This window comes from Marmota flaviventris, chromosome 1, assembly GCF_047511675.1.
Source record: "Marmota flaviventris isolate mMarFla1 chromosome 1, mMarFla1.hap1, whole genome shotgun sequence".
Lineage (NCBI taxonomy): Eukaryota > Metazoa > Chordata > Mammalia > Rodentia > Sciuridae > Marmota > Marmota flaviventris.
In genome coordinates, this window is record NC_092498.1 from 78,913,094 (window position 1) to 78,939,757 (window position 26,664).

Genomic DNA, 26,664 nt, shown 5'->3' on the forward strand with positions numbered 1-26,664 from the left:
TATCAGAATGTGTCAATATGAGCCTCGCTTGCAAAATTTTAGAAGGAGATTTTAGCATGTCGGTAATACCTAATTGCTTAGATGTTTAATTAAAAGTAAAAGCAAACAACTGCATGAAAAGAAATATGAGAACTTCAGAGTTTCGAAATTTACCATTTATAAATTCCCAAGAATTAAAATCCTATTAATATTGTATTTGAGACTTTGGGAAATAATGGGAAAATTTTCCAATATATGTAATTTTAATGGGTTTCTGCCATCTTATGTGTCACGCATACTTAATTTTCTCATTTAAAGATGACTTCTCATTAGAAAAGTAATCCAGGAAAAGTGACAATAACTATTTAGTTACTCTAAAGATGCATTTAAATTAAATATATTTGGCTTGGTATTGAAAATAGAAAGGAAAATTCTACCTACATTATAGATATTTGGGAAACAAATATACACAGCAATGTCTACAATATTTATTTTAAAATAGCTGAAATAATGTAAACTTGGGTTGTGTAGGAAGATATTTTGCTTTAATTAGCAGTAAAATATCTGAATATTATAATAAAGAAATAATAGGGGTCTAAGTATTATAAATTTTCTTTTCCTATATTTGGAACTTCACAAACAAGATTATTTTGTGTAAGGTAGCTTTTCTTCCCTGTGACCAAAATACCCAACAAGAACAACCTAGAAGAGGAAAAGTTTATTTTGGCTCACAGTTTTAGAGATTTTTAATCCATGGTGTACTGACTACATTGCTCTGGGCCCAAGGAGAGGCAGAACATCATGACAGAGGGCATGGCAGAGGACCATGACTCATCCATGTACGTCAGGAGACAAAGAGGACAGGGGAAGTGTCTGTAGCAAAGATGAACCATTCTGGGCAATTCTCCCAGTTACCCACCTTCTCCAGTCATGCCCACCTGCCCAGAGGTACCACCCAGTCAGTCTATTCCAATGAGGATGGACTGATTAGGTTACTGTTCTCATAACCTAATCAGATACCTTTGACTATTGCAATATTAACACAGGAGCTTTCTGGGGACACCTCATATCCAAACCATCACGATGTCTCAAAGGAATCAGAGAATAGACTTGAATACATATGATATATGAATTTGTCTGCTTCCCAAGTTAAGCTGGTAACTTGAATGATATAAATTAATTCTCAGTCTCATTATAACATAACATCATATCCATTGATCTATAATACAGATCAGATTTCCTGGTATTGTAATACTACTTGTGACATAGCTTTCATATAAAAATGTATTGTGTACGCACAACAGTGAAGGACAGTTTATATTTCATGCCTGTTACTTCTCATATTAGAAAGGGAATGGTGAATGAGCACAACAATTTTTACTAAATAATATGAAAACAGATATAAGTGCACAATACTGTTTTTTAATTGAAATGGTAAGTAAATTAAATTTTCCTGAAAAGTGGCTGTCCTCAAGAACAGCACATCTCTGGGCCTGAAATGTAGACACTTTATATTAGCAAAATTTTCTGAACTCCCCAGTAAGGTCACCATTACCTGAATTTAAGTAGAAAAGTGTCATTATTTACCTAAACTGTAAAAATTTAGAATTGCTGGGTTTTGTGTGTGTGTGTGTGTGTGTGTGTGTTCATAGTTATTCCAGATTTAAGCTATAATAATCCTATTAATTTTAAATTATATCATATCTGCCATTCAATGTTCATGCTCAGAAATACCTGTGAATTTGTTTATGGAAGAATCAAGAAAATAAGGTATTCACTCAAAAAATATTCATTGAACATATCTGCCAAGCATGGTGGTGAGCACTTGCAATTCAGAACTGTCTTTGCTCCCAGGGATCATTATAAAAGTGGTATTTATTGTTCTAAGGAATAGCAGTGCTTAGACAGAATAGCAGTGCATAGACAGAATAAAATACATAACTATTTCTGAAGGATTTCAGGTAAGGCTTCATCAAGTATTGTTCAACCTATGTTTTAATGGGGATTGTCATTCATTCATTTCATCAAGTATTGTTCAACCTGTGTTTGGTCACAAGATTACAAAGAAGTATTCTTTCTTTATTGCCTCAAGGACATGAGGGTGGGATTGGTAGAAGTAAAATGGATCATACTTCGTAAAGTCTTTTACCCACTTTTGTCTATCATCATCATCTGTCTGTCTGTAAGATAGATTTCCCATAATTTTTGATGTAGTATTATTGTATAAGCCTACTGCTGTCATTTGAAAATGTCCCCCAAGGGTTCATGTGTTGATGGCTTGGTCCTCGCTGATGGTAATATTGGGAGATGGTGAAACCTGTAGAAGGTGGGGTCTAGTGGAAGGAGGTTAAGTCAGTTGAGGGTATGTGCCTTGCTGGGGAAATTAGGACCCCAAACCCCTTTCTCTCTTTTTCCTTCTGGACTCCATAACATTGGCAGTTTCTTCTACCAAGTGAATTCTGCCATGATGCTCTGCCTCATCATAGGCCAAAAGCAACAGGGCTGAGGAATCATGGAGTGAAAACTCTGAAATCATGAGCCAAAATAAACCTTTACACTTTTTAAGTTGATTATCCCAGGCACTTTGTCACAGTGATGAAGAACTAACACATTCATCCGTTCTTAATACAATCATTGTTTCTCAGTATTAAAATGGAAGCTCATTCATTCTGGCATGTGTGTGTGGGTGCAGGAAAAGGAGGTGGGGAGTAAACAATGCATTTTCTACTTTCTTATTTTTTAATAATTTCTAGAATGTGATAAGTATCTTCGGAAGGGAAGCTTCATTGTCTGTAAAGCTACATTTATAGTGGGATATAAGATGGTTACTTCCTTTACTAGCCAAAAATTGACATATATATAATATATATGGGTTCTGTTACATGCTTTTTCTATGACAAAAGTAAAATTGTTGGCAAGCCAACATTCTCATGTTTGCTATGAGCTTTAAAGATGATTTTTATATTATTTCAGATAACTTCTTATTTCTTCCAAGCAGTTGTCATTCATCCCTGAAATAACTGAAAGGTATACTTAAATTTTTCATGAGAGTTTTAAAAATATTCCACAATATCAAATATGTTTCCAAGGTTACCATATTTTAAAGTAATAATGGTTATATTTATTGAGGTCTTACATGCCAGGTCCTAGATTGGAAACTTCATAGGCATTATGGGTAACTCCAAAATGCTTTCTATCTATACATCACAGAACCATGAATTGGAAGAGCCATGATGTGAACTCAGTTTATGGATTTAAAAACTGTGCTCCTTTTGCCATGCCACATTGCTGCTTTCCTACTGTTGGACTTAAAATACTCAGGAGTGCCAAAGCACAGTGAATTTTATCAAAATGTAAGACCTTTGTGTCCCACTGCCTCCTGCCCTAACCCATGGATACCTCATGCACAGCATGGCCAAAAAAAAAAAAGAAAGAGGTATTCAATAATATTGGTTCAATTAGTCAGAGATGAGAGATGATGCTAACTAAAAGAGGAGTATTGAAAGTTCTAGTATTAAGTAAACCTAGAAAAGCCTGAAGAAGCTACATAATATCTTAAGACCTATCATGACATCTTTTGACCTCTCAAGGAGTCAGCTTTACAGACAACTTTGAATGTCTGTTCATTTGACTGTAAGAGTGTCAGATGTCAGATGCTCTCTCTTTACTCAACAGGTGTTTACTGGATGCCAGCTCAGCAGTCTCTATCCCGGTCATTTCAAAAGATTGTTCCAATGGTTTTAAATTCTTCATGATCCCTTGATGAGCATCAGAATGTTATTTTTTTTCCCTAAAGACTAAGTCTGTAAGGGTCTTTCAAATGTTAAAGTGATCATTTATATATGACAATTCACATGGTTCATTTATAGTGGGTAAGAGAAAGCAGTATATGTCATACTTCTAATTAAATTTAATAAGGAAGGCATCTTGAAGGGTTGCTTTTCTTTTTCAAAGTATGGTTGGGTATTTCTTTATTTTGTTTATTTATTTTTATGTGGTGCTGAGGATCTAACCCAGTGCCTCACATGTGTGAGACAAGTGCTCTGCCACAACCCCAACCCTTGTGGGTTTTTAAAGAACTTTTTAATTTTGTTTTGTTTTGGTAAACAGTGATTTTCAGTTCAGAAGTCAGGTGATAGTACTCCTTGAAATTATGCCTATTTTATTGAATGAACAAATGATTGAGTAAATGAATGAATGACAATCCCCATGTAGCCTTTCAATTTCCAAAAAGAAGTTCAGTTACATGCCCCTTATATCCACAGGTGGGTTCCATATCTGTGGATTCACACAACTATAGATAGAAAATACTTGAAAAAATTACATCTATTCTGTATATGTATACATTTTTCTTGTAATTATTCCCTAAATGGTATAATATAAGAATTATTGGTATAGCATTTGCTTTGTTTTAGGTGTTACAGGTAATCTAGGAATAACTTAAAGTAAATAGGAGGATATGCATAGTTTATATTCAAACACCACACAGTTTTTTATAAGGCTCTTGAACATTCACACATTTTATTATCTAAGATGGTCAGTCTTGGATACTGAGGAAGGACTGTACAAGGTACTTAAATTCAGGTTTTGATGAGATAATAAATGATAATTGGCAAACATTGAAGACTAGCTAAGAAAACATCACAAAGTATTGATCTTCATTGCTTAGATACAAGCAAGTTTTGATTTTAAAAGATCTCCCCAAGTCAGCATGTTATAATCTGTAGCTGCTTTAGTTAGTACTTTTTTCATTGATAAAGATTTTCAAAAGGCAAAGGATCTATATCAGCTCTTCAGAGAAATTTATCTCAGGGCAAAACTGAACCAGAATGATTCAATTTCACTGAGGTTTCCAGGATGCCGATTGAAAAATTGGACTTAAGAAAGTTGTCCAATCTAGGAAATAAAAATTTAATTAAAAAGTTGATGCTTTCATTGTAAACCACCTGTTTTTCCTTTAATCAGATTATGAAGTATCTCTATTTTATCAAATGTGATGAGTTTAAGCTTTGCTAAATTATTTTGGCCATATAACCAACTAGAATTTTTATAAGGGTAGTGTTATTGCTACAGAACTAAACCATTGAACACATGTAAATAACTCAACCAGCCTGTAACTCTTTATCTTGTCTTTGGCTTATACTTTTTTGCTATAGTACACACAAAAAATATTCTAATCTATTAAAGCAATGGTTGGAAAACAGACCAGATATCATGTCTGTTTTTAGTTCACCAATTTTGTTCCTGAGACAGTCTTTAAAATAGAAATCATGGCTTTCCATAATTCCTCCCCTGCTTCTGGTAAAAATAAAAAATGTGCATTTAACTCAAACAGAGGAGAATAGAGTTTTTTGTCATATTCATAGAGCAAATGCTCCTCAGACAGCTAGTTAGTAATGGTCAACTACAGTGTACCAAGGTGGTTGGTTTCTTCCTTACAATGATGGTAGATAATTTGGGGACTAGGCAAATAAAGTAGTACAATATTGTATTTTTTTCTCATTATTTTATCAAACAATCATCATTATTATAATTAATTTTAAAAGACTAACTTCTGAATGTTGTTGTTATGTACATAGACTGAAAAAGAATAGTCTCTCATCTACCTAAGAAATAAAATGGGAGCATAAGTAAATATTTAAATTTTCTCTTTTGGTAAGGGCCACTTAGTAAATATTTTTATGGTTATTTTTCTTATTTTACTTTAGTGTAATTTCATGTTAAATGAATAGAAAACAATACCATTTTTAAAAATTATAATGTTAATAATGCCCTCATAATATAGGATATTCATTGAGAATTTAATTTTTGCCAGCTGCTTATTTTTAAAAATCTTGAGAGGTTCTTAAGTGTTCTTATTTTCCAGATAAAAATTCTAAACCTTTTGAGTGCCAGTAGCTCTGTGTCACACAGCTGGTAAATGGTGACTAGTGGTTTGTGGCAACAAGTGTCATTTTGGAAACAGTCCTCTTTGTCCCCAAATTGTGGTTCCTCTGTAAAGGATAGCAGGTGACAAAATAATATGGTGAAAAATCCTTTGCAAATGCCTGTTAGCCTGTCCATCATTTGGCTTGAACATCTAAATTGGTGATGTTATTTTAAAATTGAAAAATCCTTCCTAGATTTTTTATCATTCTTATCTCGCATAATATCTTCAAGCCACTCTTGTGCCTTTTCCTCATCTGACAGAAGAACAGAGCCTATCCCATTAAATCCCTAAAACACTTTTTTCTTCTGATCACCACTCTATTTACAATTGGAAATATATTTTTCCATCTTTATTACAAGAAATATTTCCTCCTTATGTATGCATTTAGATTTTTTGTAAGGGTATGTGATTAAACTTCAGAAACATCAAATTAAAATTTTAAATACAATACAAAGTGATAAATGAACTATTAGATCCAATTTTGAAATAAAGAATGATTTGTTGTCATCCAAGAATCATACTCAATACTGTCAAATGATTTGGGGTCTTGTTTTGTCTACGAGAACTACGATTGATGCTTCCCAGTCTTGGAAGGGATTCTCAATTGTTAGTGACAAGCAAATATATTATACTCATGATAGTGTACGCTTTCCCAAAGATGGCCAAGACATTTGGGGAAAGAGGGTAGAATTTCTTGAAACAATTTGCCAATATGAAATACTGTACATATCAAATTGGCCTGACTACCATCTTTCCCAGACCATTTATCATAGCTCACAAATCAAGCCCACATTTTCTCTTTCTGAAAGACTTGGCTAATAAATAAGATGTGGGTCTCAAATCTGAACCCGTCAATCAATCTTGGGAACAAAGCAATAATGACTTTCATCTATTAATATTCTATTTCAATAAGAAGGAATACATATGAATTTATGGTTGTGTGAGCTACAATTCTATTCATTATCCATATTCTATTCTCTATATTCATCATGTTGCAATATTTCAATATATTTGATCAAAACATCACAAGGAAAAAATCCAAAGGAATAAATATTAGAAGACTGTCAGCTCTATCTGCTCTTTAGCTTCAGGAATAAACATAATTTAAGAACATTTTTTTCCTCTCTCATCTGTGTAACATATTGTACCAATTTTCATCAAAAAATTACAATTTCTATAGGTGTGTGTCTCTAGATACCCTTAGAATTTCTGCTCTTTGACCCTTAGAGTAAATTGATCTTATGCACACCTGTCTTCCTTGGGAAACTTGCAAACTTGATTTTTGAGCTGAGCATCAAAGAGATATGATATTAGACAGTATAGAGGTCAGGTAAAAAGTCCAGGAAGTATCTTGAAGTGCCTGAAGTTTTGAAAAGCAAATGATATGTGCAGTGAATAAGTAGTTCAAATGCTACTATTTATTTTTATTAGTATTTTAAAAGTTTAGATCAACTATGAAACAATTTTTTCTGCCTTAGAGTAGTTCTAAAGCCAATTTTTTTCAGAAATTTGGTTTTCAAATAATAAGGACTAAATAAAAGAGTTGTTATGCTTAATTAACTATTTTCCCTAATGTTTATAAGCCGGTCCTTTGTGTGCCCAGGAATGATTTGTTTTTATTTTTAAGATGAAACACTGAATTATAAAGCCCTTGCCTTGCACAAAATCCTCCCAACATATGTGCAGTATTCTGAGATAGCAGGAAATGAAATCTTTTCATGACATACTGTGAAGATTTCTAGGCTAGAAATAGCAGATCTTTTGGACTGTCAAACAGCTCAGATCAATTCATCAACTTAAATTATCTCATCTACTAATAATGGAATTGTGTAGTTATTTATGATATGATATACTCAGAATGGAAGATAATTATAATGAAGGAATTATGAAGTCACACTTTTTTTTTTCAGTGTTCCAATAAGTATTTGCAGATTTTGCTTCATTTATTGGTAAGATAAAGCTCTGGTCCAAATAATAGTCACTTATCCTCATTGAACATTTAGCCAAATTTCAGTGACTTGGGGTTTTAAGTTGTGTTCTCAAAATTGAATAATTTTTTCTTTTTTCATGATTTTATATCTAAAGTTTACTATAACTAGATTTTTTGAGGTGATGAATAATGTGAAAAAGAGATTGTTTTGATATCCTATACATATAGATTTTTAGTCCCTTTTGGGAAAACTAGATATATATTGTGGTTTAATAGTGGGAGTTTACTTGGCTTTCCCAGGTGCAGGAATCATCCTCATGAAAATTCTATTGAAAATCTGTTCAGATGTTACTTTTGAGGTTCAGGGTTGAAATTCGCACCATTTTTTGGTGGGCAAGACCATCAGGGAGAGGTTCAAGTCCTTGCATGACATCAAGCATCTGGATGATAAACTCAGTTTTCCATATTTCATCCCAATGATTTGATGTTATGGAGATGAAACTACAAACGAACATCTGTTCTCATTTATGCAGGCATTCAGACTCCTCTGGCACTCTTCTACAAGGGCAATGGCTTATTCTGGTATCTGTTATGAATCTGCCCATTTTTCTTGTGGGCACCACAGTACTGGGTATTGGTTGTCTAAACATCTTCTATTTTGAAGTACAGCATTGATGCTGTAAAGCCATACAGAGGGCCATGAGCTTATGAACTACGTAGCTTTTAATGGAAAAGACAGCAAAATAACATTCTTGCCATTAGAGTTCACATTTCACAATTTTTAAAGTGGATGGGAGGAGAAAGGAGATAGATGAGACTTTCAAGCTCAGCAGAATTTTAGGTCTATCCACATCTCAATGTGATGATATCTTGCATTTTAAAACAAACACTTATAGGAAAAGAAAACCAAGGAATAACATTTAGAGCAGGGTGTGGTGGTGCATACCTATAATCCCAGCAGCTCAGAAGGCTGAGGCAGGAGAATTGTGAGTTCAAAGCCAAGCTCAGCAATTAAGCAAGACCTGGTCTCTAAACAAAAGGCTGGGGATGTGACTCAGTAGTTAAGACCCCCTGGGTTCAATCCCCCTATATCAAAAAAAGAAAAAAAAGAAAGAAAGACCATGTAAGTATTATTATGTAAAGAAATATATCATTGCATTTGAAAACAAAATGTTGGTTCACTTGCTGTATATTTTTAGTTGGTTCATAACTTCTTGAATTTAAGGCAATAATGGAGTTACTGAAATGGACTGAATTTCAGAAACAAACAGTTTTTCTGAAATAATAGCCAAAGGCAAAGAAACAAAGGGGAGTTTATTTAAAACCAAGAGCAAGAAAAAAACAGGAATAGGTTTCTCATTTAAAAGTTTTGTAACCCAAAGAGTTTGATGCCTCATTTTGTACTTCCAGTTTCTGAAAGTCTCCTAGATATTAGAATTGCCCTACTGGGTCTCTGATTTGATTCATACACTCAAGTCCTTCCCCTTCTACAAGTTTCTGTACTAGTTCTCTTTTATGTCCAGGGACTTTATAATGAAAATATCATTGCAGAAATTATTTAGTGATGCCTTATTTCTGATAACTATAATGACATTAGAGGCAAAAATGATAATGTCTGGTGGGTGTTGTGTTTTATGACTCAGTTTAAATTAAGAGATTAAGTTCTAAACTATTCAGAGAACCAAAGTCTGCCACAAGTTTCCTAACATGTTCCATTTAGCTTAACTTTTTGAGGATGTGACAATAAATGATAATCAAATGATTACATCTAGAATCCAAAAGAAAAATATTTGATTAATATGAAAGAAGCATCACTTGCCTGTATTTGCCAGTGTCAACTTTAAAAAAAAAAAAAAAAAAACTTTTAGCAAATTATTATTTTGTCTTCCTCTTAAAATCACAGTGATATGTAAGATTTGGTACAGTTAATATGCTTTAGGAGAAATTAGAAGCTAACGAAATCATCCCATTTCCAGGGCTGACCATAAAATCCTATACCAAGTTAGAAGGGCTTATGTGGCCCAATTTAAAATTTTGTTGTTTTATAATATCTTTGGAGAAGTGTATTGTTCCTTGTAAAATACCCACATGCTCTCCTTTGGAATGGCTCCAGACTGTAACTGAACCACGAGGTTGCCCCCTGGTGCTTTATGTATTGTTTAATTGTTTGCCTTTGGTGGATGTTTTTATTAAAAGCCTATTATTTAGGATAAGACCAAAGTGTCATTTTAAAAACAACAGAAGCAGAGCTGTTCCGTCTCATAGGTCTTTTTCATAGGTGTATTAGTGCATACTGGATGTTGCTAATGAGCCCGAAAAAAATTTTTCTTGTAATACTTCAAAAAGAGCAACAACAACAACAAACAAAACTCTGGGTTTTTTATTTTCCTCTAATAAAACGTGAGTGGATTGGCTAGAGAAGCTGCGATTCTGTGCAGTCTGTGCGACTGTGCCCAGGGCATAAGGGAGGAGAGGCTGTGCTCAGCCGCTCAGTCTTGTTTTGTTCCAGAGGTTTGGAGTCACATGCACGTTGGGACACGTGGCCATATGGAGCACAGGAGCCTGGGAGGCAGGGAAGTCCTTGTGGCTTCCTGGGGTGTTTACCAAGCCCACGCATGCTTCACTGTTTGTGACTGGATTCTGCAGTCCCTAATGCCTTCCCTTTCCCCACAGTCCAACTATAAGAGACCATCTTAGTGCAGAACATTCCCCATATAAACTAGGTCTGGGGAATATTTTTAACCAATAATTCTAATTCTAAAAATTCTTTTTCTCCCCGAATGTTTTCTTTTCTGAAGTGGCGTCACCATATCACTCACTGAGTTGAGTTCTTAGAATCTGATGATGGAAAAAAAAAAAAAAATTCAGTGGTTCTCTAGCAGGTCCCTGTCACAGAGAGCACACAGGAGTTTGACAGTCATCTTCGAAGGCAGAGTGGAACTATGACCCAGCCTCAGGCAAAAAAACAAAAAGGCAATATACCTTGACCAAATTTCCAGGACTTAAAAGATCTCATTAAATTCTGACTCTAGATATCATGTAGACATTTGAGGAAATATGATTATTGACAAAATGTAAGCCTGTTACACACTATATCACTTCAAAAGGAGAAAGGCCATTAGGACATAATTACATCAGAAACAGTATACACATTTGGCTGGTTTATAAACTGTCACTTTCAGAAGTACGAAGACATATAAAAGTTTCCAAAGGTTCCATTATGACCCTATTTCCAACAGTATTCTCTGACAAACTAAATAAATTACTGCATGTATTGGACCTTTGAGGCTTGGGGCAAAGAATGGAAAAATTATTTACAAAAGCTTGAAAATATTTAATCACTGGAGGCAGGGGGGCAACGGTGTTTTAATTAGCAGGTCCTCAGGCCATGGCTGACTGGAGGCTTTCTCCAACAACCACACAAATGCACTGAATAGCTGTTTGCCAGCCTCAGGGTCAGGCCTGAGATGAAACAGATAAGATAATTGGCTCTAATGAAATCCAGAAGGCCTTGGCTTTCTTGTTTGAGCTTGGATTTGAAAAGTGCGTGTGGAAGTGAGGCTTAATTCAAACCAGAACTGAGCTAGGCCCGTTTCTCAGTGACTTTGATATTGTTTGAAGTTCTAAAAGTGTTCGCCACACCACTAGCCTGCTGGGCTGGGCCTCCCTGGTACCCTTAATTACTAAGCTTTATGGCTGACTTTACTACACAGGAAAGGGGCCATTATATGTTCCATCAACATCAGCTCTTCTCAGATTGGAGGAAAGGGCAGGGTTAAAGGCCACTGTAGGAAGGCAAAAACTTCACTTTGAGGTAGTCAGATCATTTACCAGTGTTGAATTTCACCCTTACGCACATACATTCCTCACAACACAGAAGCCCAATTTCCATTTTTTAAACAAGTGATTACTTTTCAAAACATTTTTGTTTGTGCCTCCTTTTTTTTTTTTTAGAAGAGAGAACATTTATATTTAGGGATTGAAATGATTACACATGATATATGGAAACAAAAAAGAAAAGAAAAAGAAAAAAACCCAAAGAACAACACCTCCCAATTAATCATCACACCAGAAGGTCTGGTTGGATTCTGTAATAAAGAGGATTATTATTAATGCCCCTTTGAAGTGGAAATAAGTGAGGACCCCTCCTGTGGTGTGAGAGTTGTCCTGACACCCTGAGGAATAAAGACCCCTCAGGAGACTCTACAAAATTAAATCCCAGCTTCTAGCGTCTCTGACAAAGAAGTTGCACAAAAGTGCTCCCAGTATACCTCGACACCCATAAGCAAAATCGAGGAAGTTTCCTTCTCATAGGCTGGCTGTGGTGTCATTGAGCATTCCGTCTTTCCTATTCTTGCTGCTGCTCTTTGTGGCCCAATTGGCAAAGATGGATTATGAATCTGAATTAATTACCAATTATCCAACCCCTAGTTCTCTCAGATGAGGAGATCAGGTCATGCTATGAAAGCCAAGGGACATGCAGTCTGGGCCTATTTCCTGCCCTATTCATCACCTTTGGGTAAGAAAGTCACAAGTGATGTCATCAGATTCAGTTCTTTGTAAAAGAAAAAGTTAAGCATTTGCTTTTGCATTATTTAAGTGAACTTGACATTAATGTGTTCCAATTTCATGTATGATCCTACTGACCATTCATCTGACACTTCTCTCTTAGTGTTCTTGAGCACAGGCTGGACTGAACACTAACTCTCCACTAGGATAATGTATATGTGAGCCTAAGAACCATACTGAGAACCTAGGGGGAAGACATGGGAAGACAAATGGGAAGTAATGGGAAGACAAAGCTAAGACACTACTCACCAGCCTCTCCTAAAAGAAATTAAGGAGGTCCTTGACAGAGCTGTTGTCCATGACAGAGTTGTCCATGACACATGAACTGATTATTATGTCACACCAGAAGAAGGAAGAATCTTACTCAGCTCATTTGAAATATTAGCTCATTTTTCATTGGATACTCTTATAGACTAAATGACTATGTACTTTTGCCCCTACATTCATATATTGATGCTGTAACCCCCAATGTGATAGTTTTTGGAGATGGAGCCTTTTGGGTGCTCATCAAGGTTAGGTGTGGTTCTGAGGATGGGGCCCTGCACTGATGGGATTGGTGCCCTTATAGGCTGCAGTAGAGAGCTTGTTTTCTCCCTCCGATTTCTTGCACACACACCCCAAAGGAAATGCCTTGGGAGGACACTGTAAGATAAAGACTGCTTGCTAGTCAGGAAGCAGGCCCTCACCAGACCCAACCATGCTGACATGCTGATTCTAGACTTGGAGTCTCCAGAACTGTGAGAAAATAAATTTCTGTTGTTTAAACTATCTGCTTCATTATATTTTGCTATAGCAGCCTCAACAGAGTGAGATCAGCAAAATAAAGATATTTGCAAGACCAAAGGATGCAGTAATGACTCCAAATTTGAGATACCAAAGAAAGTGTCCTCTAAACTATATTCTGCTAAACACTACATATAAGGGATAATAATAAATGCTTCTCATAATAAAGTATTCTGTATTCAAAAAATATCCTCTTAAAATTACATATTATGTACAAGCATAGTTAAAACTAAGAACTACAGCAGCAATTTTATGTTATTTCATATAGTATCTCCTCCAGTTATTTGAACAAAGGACTCTTAGCTCCCCCAGCTTTAATATATATATATACACACACACATACATACATATTATGTATATATATATACTCATATATTTATACATACATTTATATATGTAATTATGTATTATACATATATATGTGGGTGTGTGTATATATACACACATTATATATATATATATATAAAATCTCATTGAAACTAGTATTCTATGGAACACAGTTTTAAAATCCTGATATATAGGGGAGAAAAAAAATTAGTGGGCATTTTGATTAGTTCATAGCCAATTCAATAAACACAATAATATAAAAGTAAGTAAAATAAACCAGCCCCTAAGAATCTCAAAATCTAATAAAAATAGTTGCAAGACGTTACACATTATTATATTATCACATACACTGAGCCCTGAGTAACCCATATTCTACAGGTGGTCTCTCCATTCCCCACTGGTTGCATCGTAGTGGTTCTTAGATAACATACCATCATGAAGACAAAGAAAGAAAGGAGGAAAAACAAAATCAACAAAGTAAGTGAAAGGGAAAAGAAGGTCAGTTTCCTTTGATATCACTATTAAATCACCCAGTGAATTTTCTTAGGGTAAAGTTACTGCCATTCACAATTATAGCAAATTGGTGATATTTTACAGTCACTCTGTATATTTTGTTTCAGTTTAAATATAGACACATTATCTCCCAAATGTATTTTATTATCAGATATGACACATTAAAAATGTGGATTTGAGTTTTTTTTAAACTCTTGCAGTTAGAAACTAATTGCAATGTGAATATGTAATTGGTTTTGTGAATAAATCCATTTGTGGAATTACAAAGGTTGAAGACTTCATTCATTATTTGTGACCATGTTTTGTTGAGGAAAAGAAACGGATAATAAGTTTGTCTCTCTGTTATTGAAGGGAGAGGGTTCATTACATGAGCATAGTCCATGATGAAAACACACCCTGAAATAAGACAGTAAGTCAAAATGTATAACTTTCCCTGGTTAAAGAACAATACAGCTTTGAGTGTAGACCCTGTGGCTATCATGGAGTGGTAATTCCATTTTGTTCCCAAATCCCAAATGTAACATTTATAGATATGCAGATATTCTGAACTTTATTAAACCATATATATATATATATATATCATATATTTGTTCAAAAGATATTATAGCTATCAAAGCAGTTAGTCCTTAAAGTCCTTCATCCTTAAAACCCTCTTTTGCTTTACTGCATGAGGAAGCACTCTACCAATGCCGTTAGGAATTCCATCTGGGTTGAATTGTATAGTGAATAAAGCAAGCAAAGAGCTCCGTGTATATGAAAGCATTCAGGTGTCATGAAACATATTATGACAACCGGACCTTTGTCACATTTTCCTGGTTAAAATAGGAAAAGAAGAAAATGCTTTTCTTGAATGACATGGCAGGATGCAGCCTTCCTTGGCTACAGCAGCTCTCATTTGTACAGTGAGATGGAGTGCCTGGGAACTCACCAGGCGGCTGGAAGGCACAATGTGTAGATGATAGACTCTTGTACTTTTTGCTCTTGGAGAGCCAGAGGTGTGACAATTCTCTTCCCAAAGTGGTAGTTCAGGGAAGAATTCTTCCCTGGAATGAAACCTACAGATTGCTTCCTTCTGTGAACCACTAACAAGTTTTTCCTGGGCCTAAAATACTGAAAAAGGATCTGTCTTCTGAAAGCTCAAAAGCTCTGATCTATTCTAGTATTTCATTTATCCCCAAACATGCTTATGAAATGGAAAAGGTGTTTAGATCACACAGGAAATTAATGCCACGGACTATGTCCTCACATCGATTCAAAATGAAAATGGAGTACATTCCTGACTTAGTCTATTAGGGCTGCTATAACAAAATATCATAAGTTGGGGGAGGGAAATTCTAAATAACCAAAATTTCTTTCTCAGAGTTCCGAAGGCTGGGAAGTCCAACAACAAGGTGCTAGACGATTTTAATGCTGTCTGGTGAGGGCCTACTTGCTGATTCATAGATGGTGTCTTCACATGGTGGAAGGGTCAGGGCAGATCTCTGGGACCTATTTTGTTGACAAGAAAACTAATTCCATTCTTAAGAGCCCTGCCCTCTTGATCTAATCACCTTCCACAACCTGCACCTTTAATACCATCCCCCTTGGGGGTTAGGATGTCAACATATAAATTTGGATGGATGCAAACTTTCAGATAATGGCAATTCCCACAACCATCATGAATGGACTTAGACTATATTGAGAACTAACTGGTTCTCATGATTGCATTAGTGGTGATTCACAGTGTTCAAAAGTAGTGGCTCCCCGTGCTTTCACCAGATTGCCACCAGGAGCGTCTAGGCTGTACCTCCTGCCCTTCTACATTTACTGTTGCTTGCTTTGATTTAGTATTATCTCTTAATAATCGTCATCCTTTATTTGCCTTCTATTGAAGCTTCATTTTTAATTGTCACAGGATGTACATAAAAGGTTAAGGATTAGATTTATATGATGTAATTTTTCTGAAATGTTGGTTGGTTTTTGTGCTTTATGTTACGTCATCCAATCAGCTTTTAAAAATTGCATTAGCATCAAATGACTGTAATTAGTTTTCTCTTTTAAAATACGTTTATCAAAGTAAACCATTTTCCATTGATATTTTTCTTTTATGGAATCAGGAGCTTGAAGTTGGTCTCCTGGACACTTAGATTCATTAGACTTTCTTTCTTTTCCAAAATATAAAACCAACCACTCTGGGGCTGCAGTTGTAGCTCAGTGGTAGAGCACTTGTCTAGTATGTGTGAGGCACTGGGTGCAATCCTCAGCACCACATAAAAAGAAATTAATAAAAATATCAGCATGTAAAAAAAATCTTTAGGAAAAAAAAAAAACACTCAGCAATGAAGTTGTCCCTTCTCACAGAAGGTACAGTCCTGTGGGGGAAATGCTATGGAAATCGAGTCTATTGGAAGAGAGGTCTTCTGACATGGCTGCTTAGGGACACAGAAATGGCATAGAACTGTCCTGGCTTCTTGATCAGCTAAGCCCTGGTGGCTTTGAGGAGGTAACTTTCATGAGTATGAATGTGCATAAAGCTCTCCTATAAGAAAGTGACCTACTATGTGCTAAACTATAAGGTAATTGTATGGAAGATACAGAAGTATTCAAGAGTCCAGGTTCAAAGAGAAAATCACTATGATACAATTATAGAATGAACAGAACATGGGATACTGACATGTAGTAGAAATCACAACTAAAAGAAAGGGCTGCTGATATAAATGTTATAAGCATCCCAGCCTTCTGTGGGCATGGATAGGAGCCTTGGGACAATTATAGTCAAGCAAGGATGATTTCAAACCACACAGGCTTCAGTTTGTGGGTCTCAATCCTGTATAACTATAGAAATACAAAAACAATTAAAAATAGGTACAAGGACTTCGAAAGGGTTCATGTGAGTGAACTTTTTTTTTTTTTTTTGCTTCATTAGCTTTATAATAAATATGTCTTGGTTCATAAACCCTAAGAGTTATATTGTCATTAATTGGAATGAATCAACATACAACACTACATAATGAGCCTCAGATAAAATTAATGACTATGCTAGGTAGTAATGGGAAGAAGAAAAATGCTACAAGGCTGAGAGATTAGAGAAACTGAAATGACAGAATTTGTCTTAAACTTATAAATTCAACTGGGATACGTTTTTCATCTGAAGGCACATGCTAAGGAAATCAAAGTAAAGAAATTTTTTCTCTTCTATTGTGTGTGTGTGTTTGTGTGTACATTCAATCAACCCAAATAGCATAAAACAAAGCAAAATAGGGGTTGGGAGAGTTACCAATGATTATGTGGAAGCACACAGGTTTCTGTTGGTTTTGGTGTGAAAATTCTGCACCTGTTTGTGAACAGTTCAAAATCTGGACTGAGGCTACTCCCTGAGCTGGCTTGGCTAACTTTCCTCCTAAGGGGTAGGGTTGCTTTAATGCAGTTCACATGTACGGTGTTTCATCTTAACCAGAGTGATTTATGTTAATGAAATGAAACAGAGAAAATACCCTTGACATCCTAGTCTCCTTTAAAAAATATTAAATAAATATGTCCAGGACTTTTGCATGATTATTTTTATTAAAACAAATGGAAGACTTCAATACATACCAGAATAAATTTGCAGGTGACCCTGGGTAGGGTTAAATCCATTAGGGAAAATGAGTTTGGGGGTTTCTTATGAATTCTGAATGTTCTAAAAACAGCCATTAAAATCAGCAATAGAAGCTTCAGACACTGAGCATCAATTCTAAGGTAATTTATTCTATGATTTAGAATATTCTTTTGTCTGGGTTTTGAAAATTTGATCTGCACATCATGATTCACAAAATGTCTTCAGAACATCTTTATAAATCTAATACTAGGCCTCCTTACTATATTAGGAATTAAATATATGCCATATTTACCTTTAAAATATATCTTCAAAACTGTTAAAACTCAATAGTTTAAGTTACAGTGGTTAAATGTCATTACCATTTTATTAACTCAGAACTAATAATTTAAACAGAAATTATAAATAGCAGAAAACTTTTTTATTCTTAGATTTCATTAGTATGCATTGGTTAACCCAATGCACATGATTATATGATTCAGTTCCATGGGAATTAATAAAAATGAACAGATTTTTAAATAGTTGGTTGGCATTTTTCTCAGAAGCTACCTGTCTGATGAAAAATACTGGGTAAAAGATTCATTTGTCTTTTTATCTTAACTTGATTAAATTGTAATTTATGCAGCGAGCGGACTATGACATTCACTAAAACCAGAATTAGGCAAGGAACATATTGACATGGTCTTAATTCCTCTGGTGGAAGTAAACAGTGACCTATTTTTTGAAGAATTTTTTTAAAGTGAATTATTAAGAAAGTGAAAAAAACAAATCTGTTCACCAGTGCACCAGAAATTTGCCTAATGTGATGTAGTCATGGGTATTTGGCAAGCACCTCAGTGAGGAGCTATCTGCCAATATGCAGGATAAGAAAATAAAATGAAAAGGAACTTTTAAAACACATTCCTGAGAAAGGCTTAGTTCTTTCTGCTGGTTGATAAATCATCCATTGTCATACATTAGGAGCTGAGCGATTGAATGCTATTTCTGCTATCTCAGATGTAGTATTAATTAAACAATATTTTTATGGGGCTCATGGTAGAGATGGGATTGTGTTGATGTACAGACTGGTCATTGAATGAGTTCCAAGGCTGCCACTGTATCTTTTAACACAGAAAATAAGTGTGATACCAAAGCAAGAAAAAAAATAGCAAATGCTGTTATTTTAAATTACTGCTACAATTTATGAAAATGATATTTCATCACTATCACTGAAATTGTATCTATTATGATTTAAGTATTTTAACAGTTCACTTAAACCCCAAAGGAAAGCAACAAGGTCAGTGCCTGCACAAACTGCTCAAGTCTATGGCATTGTTGTTAAGTATTTTTAATATCTCCAAGGTTTAAAATAATGCCTTTATAACATAATGGGAACACGAAGATAATTGATTGCTAAGTAATCAGCATCAGACTTGAGAATGGAAGGAATTAGCTAGAAGTATTCCCTTAATCTCTATCCTTTACTCTCCAAAAGCAGTCAGAAGCCAGAGAAATAACAGGACATGTCTCGTCATAGAGCCAGTGAATGGCAGAGCCTGATTGTGTGGTGTATGGCCCAGGACTGTCTGTAAGTTAGATTTTATATGGCAAATTTTGGAAGCTGGTGGCAGGTACCAGGGATTGTTCTCAGGGGCTCTCAGCCACTGAGCCACATCCTCAGCCCTATTTTGTATTTTATATGGAGGCAGGATCTCACTGAGTTGCTTAGAGCCTTACCGTTTCTGAGGCTGGCTTTAAACTCATGATCCTCCTGCCCCAGCCTCCTGAGCTGATCAGGTTATAGGCATGTTCCAACACGCCCTGCCTGTATGGCAAATTTTTTGAAATATACTTTCCCAAAAGGTTCATCTTGCCCCATCATTGTGTTATTATAGAGAAGGAAGTTTGAAACTAATTTATTGTTGGCTGTTCTCTGTATACCTGATATAAATGTACATTTTCTCTTTAGAGAAAATAATTTCAGTTATTATTTTTTAAACCTGGCCCATTGTCAGTAGCTCTGTTCTGCTCATTCCTGTCTTCATGAGAAGTTTCAGCTCTTCAACATGAGCATGACTTTCCTGATCCCAGCTTGTGGCATCCACTGTGCTTAGAAACAGTAGCCATGCTGAACTTGCACACTCCTCTGCTGCTTGTGGTTTTACCACTTCTTAGTATGTTAAATTTAATTAGGCTGTGGTTGCTAGCCTCTTGATTCTTTTCTTGCCATTCTGTCAGTTAATGTTTCCCTTGCATAGGTCAGAGGCAGAGAAAGGAAGAGAAGAGATAGGAGGAGATCCTTAGCCAAATCCAGGTCAAGCTGTCTAACCAAAAATGGTAGCTGATTCTACTGCCCACTTGGACTATGTTTCCCAGCCTCTAAGGTAGCTAGAGACCTTTGCAATCATGAAAACATTCCTTCTTTTACTTCTGTCCACCTTTGTCTTCCCTGAATTCATGCAAAGAGACATAAGGGGCAAAATAACTGTGAGCATTAAAGCCTTTCACTCTAATGACCTTGACTCTGCACTGGGATAAATGTCTAAGTATGAAGAATTCAGCACAGACCACATTAGCAGGACTGATGTTTGTTTTGCACGCAGACCCAACATCTGTAGTATCTTTGGAGCAGGCTTTAGTAATGGGAGCTGAATCCTGCTGTTCTCTTAAAATGAGTACTTTGAAAGAAGGTGCTCTTATAATATTTGGTCCTAAGAGATATTGCATCATAGGTTCAGGGTAGAGGCTCATAGCCCTAAAGAAACTATGAGTTACTGGCTAGATTTTTAATTGCAGATTCAATATCTGAATTGATCCTATTTTGAAACAATTTTGCTGTTTTGTTCATTTGAATCTATTTTGTTCAATTGAATCTATTTTGCTGTTTTGTTCATTATGAATAACAGTGGGGCTTTAGCACGTGATCATTTCCCACCACTCAGGGCTACTTACATAGAAATGGTCCCCAGAGGGCAGGGATGTGATCGGTTTTAGAAACTATGCATATATAACCTCTATGTTTCTTTTATTGAACTTGGAGTGGGCTACAAGAAGACTATTTTCTACAAATGCATTAGCATCTTCCCTTAATTTCAGTTTATTAGTTTGTGTATAAATGAAAATATTTTGTATATATTTATCTTTGGATATAACACAGTGACTTAAATGAATTGTTTCTCTATGCTTTTCTGGACAATAGAAACAATATAATCAAATGTAATGTCAATTCAAGTGTAAACTATTTTTATTTGGGAAATTGATTTTCTGATTCTTTACAGTATTAAAAGACAGGTTGCCTAATTACCTAAGTTGTTAAGTATCTGAGTCAGGAAACAGAATGTCTGGTTTAAACCTGATCTCCTCTTGCTTGTGGGACCTTGGAAAAGTCACTTAACCTAAGTGTCTCAATTTTTTATATCTGCAAGATGGGAAAAATTAACAGAAATGCTTTCTGAGAGTCTTTGCAAAATAGATTAGTTTATTTACGCACAACCTGATGCATAGTAATATATTATAATTATTAATATTTTGACATGGGCTCTCTAGAGTGATAAAGTTGTTTTAGTTATAAGTACCTAGAGAAAAATTTATGCTAAGTTTTCCTACTATACACTCTGTTGCTGTAGTTTTTCTGAGTTTAACACTTAATATCAATGTATGTTTAATGATCTAATCAAATAAATATTTTACTACCATGTAAGAATTTTAATTCTTTCTTATCACAACACTAGCCAATGCAGATCATATGTTCTCTTCCAAGCTTTGGGAATGTTTTGCTACTAGAGAAGGTTTAAAACAAACTTGTTTTTAAAGAAAGAATATGCTGACTAAGGACTTGGTCTCACATTTTTGATACAAAGCACCCCAAACACTGTTAGGAAAATTATGTTTTCATATTACTTAGTATAATATATCATATATATTTATTAATATCACACACATATATATATGTATATATATATTTTTTTTTTAAAAATAATTTTTGGTACCAGGGATTGAACCCTGGAGCACCTAACCACTGAATCACATCCCCAGCACCCTCTCCCCCATTTTTTTTTGAGACAAGGTCAAGGTATCACTAAGTTGCATAAGGCCTCCATTAAGTTGCTGAGGCTGGCTTTGAAGTTTTGATTTTCCTGTGTCAGCCTCTCAAGTCACTGGGATTACAGGAGTGTGCCACCGCACCCAACCCTTAGTATAATGTATTCTAGGTGTTACATATCACATTATAGTACCACAATTTGCTATTGCATAAAATGCATATCTTTTTACGAAAAAGGTGGCATAGAACCATGTGAGTATCTGAGGTCCAAAAAGACTGCCTAAACCGAGGTACATCTAGAGATTGCTCCAGGGCACCTCCCTCCTTCTCACGTTCGTTCCTGTCTCTCACTGGATAGAGAAGGGCTTCTGGGCTTCTTAAAATGTTGTGGGATGCAGACAGGTGGGTGTGATAATATTAATGTGTTGTGGGGAATACATGAATGTTGTAGAGATGTTTTAGGTCAAGATGTGGTTTGTATTGAAAAGAGCTCACCATATCTATTTATTCAGATATCATTATCATCCACATAAACTGCTTTCATTTCTTGACTGAAACTATTTTGGGGGCTAGCACCTATTCACAAAATCCAAAGTGACAATAGTTTTGTTGTTGTTTTTGCTGTTGTTAAGCCTCTTATCTTTCTCTCCCTGTTACTTGGTATTTATCCCTCCCCTTGAAATGTGTAAGCTTCCTGCATTTTATAGCATCATGGTCTATTGAATCTCTTTCTGCAATTTTAAGTGCTCCTTCTCTTTTATTTTTTCTTATTTGACTTTGCTCCCTGGCAGGTAGAGTATTCATGGTACTGTCTCAACTCTGTTTATGTCTGGGAACTTGATCTAAGTAGTAGAAAGGTTTACATTCACAATTCAGGCTGATAAAAAGAATATAATTATGCTAGAGAAAAGTTGGAAAATGGAAATGTGATAAAAACCAGCACCAGTAAGACTTCTCACAAAAGACAGCATAATGATTTTAGGATGAATACAATGATTAGAAAAAAAGTTTGTATTTGGCTAATAGTGTAATTTTAATTTTTAGTAGATACTAAGCCTTAATTTATTTTCCACTTGGGAAAATTAAATTGAGAACCCTGTAAGATTTTTAGTATTTTGACTTTGGACTCAGCTACAAATGCTAATTAGATAACTTTTGTTCTCCAGAAGCCATTTTAACTTTATTAATTCAGTGTCTTTGCTAGAAAATAACTTTCCTATGTTCATGTATGAATACAGGATCAATGTAACTGCAGATCACATACAACCACAAGAATGGGAATTTTTACTCTATGTATGTATAATGTCAAGATACATTCTACTTTCATGTGTAACTAAAAATAACAAGTAAAAATTTTTAAAATAAATAAATGTCAAAAAAGTATTAGTAGGAAAAAATGTATATTTTAATAGACATTTACACTTTTAAAATGCCATTTCCTCTCATGTAATCTGATCTTTGTTCAATGAAAAAGAAAACAAAATTTAAAAAACCTCTATATGTATTAATTAATGTATAAGTGATTGTAATTATTATCTACAACTATACTGACAAGTTTTATATAATTACAAAATCAGTGTTTTCTGTTATAGAAAACATAACATAAAAGAGTAAATAATAAAATAAAATATATTACCTATAATCCACCAATCTTGAAATAATCTTCAATAGTTTTCATGTTACATCTTTCACATCTATTTTGACTCCTTCATTTTAAAATTGACACTAGAATTTCCTTGTATCATTATTTATTTTTTAAAATATAATTTAAGTCAAATTATTAATATGAACTGTTCTACATTTTAGGTCAAATTAAAACAATTTCTAAAAAATCTTTTGTCAATTGATAAGTAAAGATGGCATATTCTCTGCTTAATTTACCCTTTTCTGACTGCTAATAAGTGGATTTTTTTCAAGTATTTCATGACCATCCATAGAAAACCATTAATGTTTATTTGTAATGATAGTTTTAAAAACTATTTGATTTGCTAAAAATATTCAGTTGAATACATGAATCTCTATGACTAGTTTAAGTTTGAGAGACAGAAATATTTTATTTATACTGTTTTCATCTTCATCCTTTCTGTTCCTGCTCTGTGTGCTATAATGCCAACTAGCTAACTTGAATCCCTTCTTAGGAATAACGTTTGAAACTGCCCATCACTATCCATGCCCAAGGCCACTCCCTTAGCTGAGGTCTTCATGACTTTTTCCTGTCATATGGTGCATTCCTAACAACCACTCCATTCACAATATCCTCAAAAAAAAAATAAAATACTTGGGAATCAACCTAACAAAAGAGGTGAAAGACTTATACAATGAAAACTACAGAACCCTAAAGAGAGAAATAGAAGAAGATCTTAGAAGATGGAAAAATATACCCTGTTCATGGATAGGCAGAACTAACATCATCAAAATGGTGATATTACCAAAAGTTCTCTATAGGTTTAATGCAATACCAATCAAAATCCCAATGGCATTTCTTGTAGAACTAGAGAAAGCAATCATGAAATTCATATGGAAAAATAAAAGACCCAGAATAGCAAAACCAATGGTAAGCAGGAAGTGTGAATCAGGCGGTATAGCAATACCAGACTTCAAGCTATACTACAGAGCAATAGTAACAAAAACAGCATGGTACTGGTACCAAAACAGACGGGTGGACCAATGGTACAGAATAGAGGACACAGAAACCAATCCACAAAACTACAACTATCTTATATTTGATAAAGGGGCTAAAAGCATGCAATGGAGGAAGGATAGCATCTTCAACAAATGGTGCTGGGAAAACTGGAAATCCATATGCAACAAAATGAAACTGAATCCCTTTCTCTCGCCATGTACAAAAGTTAACTCAAAATGGATCAAGGAGCTTGATATCAAATTAGAGACATGGCGTCTGATAGAAGAAAAAGTTGGCTACGATCTACATACTGTGGGGTCGGGCTCCAAATTCCTCAATAGGACACCCATAGCACAAGAGTTAATAATTAGAATCAACAAGTGGGACTTACTCAAACTAAAAAGTTTTTTCTCAGCAAAAGAAACAATAAGATAGGTAAATAGGGAGCCTACATCCTGGGAACAAATCTTTACTCCTCACACTTCAGATAGAGCCCTAATATCCAGAGTATACAAAGAACTCAAAAAATTACACAATAAGATAACAAATAACCCAACCAACAAATGGGCCAAGGACCTGAACAGGCACTTCTCAGAGGAGGACATACAATCAATCAACAAGTACATGAAAAAATGCTCATCATCTCTAGCAGTCAGAGAAATGCAAATCAAAACCACCCTAAGATACCATCTCACTCAGTAAGATTGGCAGCCATTATGAAGTCAAACAACAACAAGTGCTGGCGAGGATGTGGGGAAAAGGGTACACTTGTACATTGCTGGTGGGACTGCAAATTGGTGCAGCCAATTTGGAAAGCAGTATGGAGATTTCTTGGAAAGCTGGGAATGGAACCACCATTTGACCCAGCTATTCCCCTTCTTGGTCTATTCCCTAAAGACCTAAAAAGAGCATGCTACAGGGACACTGCTACATCGATGTTCATAGCAGCACAATTCACAATAGCAAGACTGTGGAACCAACCTAGATGCCCTTCAATAGACGAATGGATAAAAAAAATGTGGCATTTATACACAATGGAGTATTACTCTGCATTAAAAAAATGACAAAATCATAGAATTTGCAGGGAAATGGATGGCATTAGAGCAGATTATGCTAAGTGAAGCTAGCCAATCCCTAAAAAACAAATGCCAAATGTCTTCTTTGATATAAGGAGAGTAACTAAGAACAGAGTAGGGACGAAGAGCATGAGAAGAAGATTAACATTAAACAGGGATGAGAGGTGGGAGGGAAAGGGAGAGAGAAGGGAAATTGCATGGAAATGGAAGGAGACCCTCAGGGTTATACAAAAGTACATACAAGAGGAAGTGAGGGGAAAGGGAAAAATAATACAAGGGGGAGAAATGAATGACAGTAGAGGGGGTAGAGAGAGAAGAGGGGAGGGGAGGGGAGGGGAGGGGTGATAGTAGAGGATAGGAAAGGCAGCAGAATACAACAGACACTAGTATGGCAATATGTAAATCAATGGATGTGTAACTGATGTGATTCTGCAATCTGTATATGGGGTAAAAATGGGAGTTCATAACCCACTTGAATCAAAGTGTGAAATATGATATATCAAGAACTATGTAATGTTTTGAACAACCAACAATAAAAATTTAAAAAAAATAAAAAGTAAATAAAAGTACTTGGCATGGTACATGGGATATAATAAGGATTAAAGAAATGTTAGTCATTGTTAAAATAGTTATTTTTAAGCTATGTGCAGGACACTATACTAGGCACTTTGAAATATAAGTCAGCAGTTTCCAAAAAAAAAAAAAAAAAAAGACTTTTCCTAAGGCAAGGGTGAGGCTCCGTGTCCCACCTTCATGGTCTCTGCAGGACCATTGCCGTCACACTAAAATATTCCTTTGAAGGAAATAAGTGTCTAAGTTTTTGAAATCTGATCCTACATTTTTTCTCCCATCTCTTAGCCTTATGGTTTCCTTTCTCCCCTTAATTCCTCTGATCTAGTTTCCAACTCTTCACTCATATGCATGTTATGATTCAGCTCCATTGAAATTTCTGCCATTTTCTCTGTTAAGGATTCACAGAATTCTCTTGACTGGAACATGCTATTCCCTTTGTAAAGAATTATTTTCTTTCAGTGAGAAATTGTTCCTTTTAAAAAAATATATAGTGATTTTTGTAGAACTTCCATACAATCTAGCTATACTCTTTGGTATATACTAGAAAACATCAGTTACCATACTGTAGAGACACCTGCATCACCACATTTATTGCAGAAAAGTTATGGAATCAGGCCATGTGCCCAACAGTGTATGAATGGGGTAAAGAAAATGTAGCTTCTATACATAAGACTATGACTCAGCCATAAAGAAGAATAAACTCATATCATTTGAGGGAAACTGGATGGAACTGGAGAACAAAGGGAAATAAAGCAAACTCAGAAAGA

The 26,664-nt window shown here is 35.2% G+C and overlaps 1 protein-coding gene across 1 annotated transcript in view; it reads left to right on the forward strand.

The window, feature by feature from the left end:
* Hdac9 (histone deacetylase 9) overlaps window positions 1-26,664 on the forward strand; it is an 861,354-nt gene that overhangs the window by 697,866 nt on the left and 136,824 nt on the right. The window lies entirely within an intron of this gene.